Below are 2,969 nucleotides of genomic sequence, written 5' to 3' on the forward strand. Positions count from 1 at the left end.
GCCATGAAATTTTGCTAAATGGCACGCCTCGGATTCTAATCATTTTGATATAAGCAATTAATGAGGGCCCCGCAATTTGTGTGTTCTATTTGGCGAGGCTCATCTCACTTTATTATTTAAAAGCCAACCTAAAGCAAACTAGGGTTTCTATTTAATTTGTCCCTAACAAAGTCTGATTAATTATTGTTAGTAAAACATCTTACTAAGACCTTTTAACAATTTTTCTTTCGGGCCTGAACTTGGCCCAACAAAAGAAATCTCAGCCAGCTTGGTGATTGGCCTGCACTTAGGCCTAAACGAGTGAGGAAAACGTCAATTGACACTGGGCCCCAAACGGATCCAGGCCCAGATATGACTTTAAAGGGAACAATCATGTTTTGGGCCTTCAACATGGCCCAGATTATTTTATCTTCAACCTGTGCAGAACAAGCTCGACATTTCTCCATGACAATTGTGACTTATTAACTTGATTACCCAGGCAGATTGAACTAATTAACCAATGTATTTGAAATTGAATTAAACCATTAGAGAAAGACTAAACGAAGCAGCATGCTCGATACTGGACTCTGCCTCTGTGCTAATATCAACTCATAATCTGTTTTGGATTTAATTTATGCTAATAGTTTAATTTCTAACTAGACTCGAATCAATTGAAGACTATTAACTTCCTGGACAACTTATTAATCACAGAAGAAGTTCATCAAGTACAGGAGAGGCTTATGACCTAAATCGTTTTTACAATCATGCTTCCTTTTTATAGAACGAAATCTAATTAACAGGATATTAACATTTACCTCACTATCACTGAACAATCAATTCAAGCCTGTTAGTCTCACACAATTCTAATTACACAATCACACCTAAATCGGAATTAAGCTACTATTGAACTATCAATATATAACAGTCCATATCAGTTGAGACAGTCCATACGAATGGTCCAGTTATACAGTCCAGTTAACAATCCAGTATTTACACACATACTACAAAATTGATTCAACACTTCAATACACCTATTTAACTATCAATACACCACGGTCCAAACAGCACACTTCAAGATCAAACAGATGAACATTTGTATTCCATTTCAAGCTTAATGTTACAGCAGGGCAGATTCAAATGTGTACCTAGTAATGGCAAATAAGAAAAGGAAAAGATCAGTAGCAATGACAGTTTGCAACAACAGCCCAGGAATAAGTTGAAATCCAGTATTAACTCAATCAACACAACAAGTTCAGGAATAGGATTGAAACTCCAGCAATGAACCAAAACATTGACAATTTCAAGCATCAATGCAGTCCAAAACCAATTCGATTACCCAGACTCAGTTTACAGCAATTCAAATAGACCTTAACAGCTCTTTAGCAGCTACTTTCACATATAGAACAGTATACTCGACAACCAGCTTATTTCTGATCTCAATGCTGAGATCAGTATTGTTTTGAAGGAATTTTTATGATTTTTAGAAACTCTGTTTTATGCCTTTTGGAAGGGGTTTAGAGGACTGCCCAAAAACTCCTCTATCAAGGCAAATGAATGCCTATTTATAGATGAACTTAGGGTCCAATTTCAGATTTTCCTTTTACCCCCTTAGTCCCTATTCTAATTTCAGTGTTTACCCCATTATTTCTGACTTGTTACACAAGCAACTAACTTAAGTTTATTAGAACCTACACTATAGTCCTTCCTAGAAAGTTCTATGCTTATTACAATCCCTATTCTATCCTTACCCCCCTTCAAAAATTACCAAATCTGATGAAAGTACCCTTTTCCCATGCCTAAACTACCCTTTGAACCTCCTGAAATTACTGGCCAAGTTAAACCAGTCCATTAACTACAACCAAGCAATCTATTTCTAGGGCTAGAGCAATTAAAATCAACTTGCAGTAAACAATTAAAATCAGATTGCAGTGAACAATTAGGATTCGACTAACTGAACCTAAAATCAGACCACTTAACAACAAATTTGAACAACAGTAAAGGCTCAACAACAAATCAGACCAATAACAACAAATCAACAGAATTAATACTGAAACAACAAATCAAAAATACTGAAACAGAATTAATAACAACAAATCAGACCAATAACAACAGTAAAGGCTCAAATACTGAAGAAAAAAATTGAAATCAAAAGTGCCCTAAAGAGTTAACGATTATCAAAACAAATTTGAACAAGCATGCAGAATCAGAACAGCATCGAACAGAACTTACTAAGTTTGAGCACTCGACTGACTATGGGGAACTCTGACCAGCTTTTGTTGTGAATCCTCCGGGATTCTTGACACGTAACATCCCCAATCGTGTGTTTTCCAAAAGAACACACATGATTAGGGAAATTACGGTCCAAAATCCCCAAGATTTTCTGAGTTAGGGTTCTGCCGGAATTGAGATTTAAAATCTGTAATGTTCCGGGCAGATTCGAGACTAGTGGCTATGGGGGTTGGGTAGAGGAGACTCAGATGAACCTAGGGTATCAATTTGGGACCATTTGGCATACTTTGGGTCTTGGCCGGAAAATCTTCAATGGCATATTCGACAAGATCGGCTATGATTCGAGGGGAACTGAGGGCATGGTTGGACAGGGGAGGGCGAGGGGAGTCAGTGGTGTATTTTTGGTGGTCATCGGAGCATCGCCGCCGGCGGCGACGATTTCCGGCCGGCGGCGGACGGCGGAGGGGCGGTGGGGCTAGGGCGGAGGAGGGTGGAGGACGGCGGAGGCAGGCGGGGTTAAGGTTTGTACGAGGAGGATGGGGATTGTCGTTGATTTTGTATAAGGATTATTACAGTTTCATTAGAAATGGAAGATCGGATCCAGGCCGTCAGATTTGGGGGTATGGACGGTTACGATCGATTTGCCAAACGACGTCGTTTTTGGTTATGGGGGGGGGGGGGGGGTCTGGACCGGGCAGGGGACGGGTTGGGCCTGGACGTGAGCATTGTGTTTGGGCTAACTGGTTTTGGCCCTAAGATTT

This window comes from Nicotiana attenuata, chromosome 2, assembly GCF_001879085.1.
Source record: "Nicotiana attenuata strain UT chromosome 2, NIATTr2, whole genome shotgun sequence".
NCBI lineage: Eukaryota > Viridiplantae > Streptophyta > Magnoliopsida > Solanales > Solanaceae > Nicotiana > Nicotiana attenuata.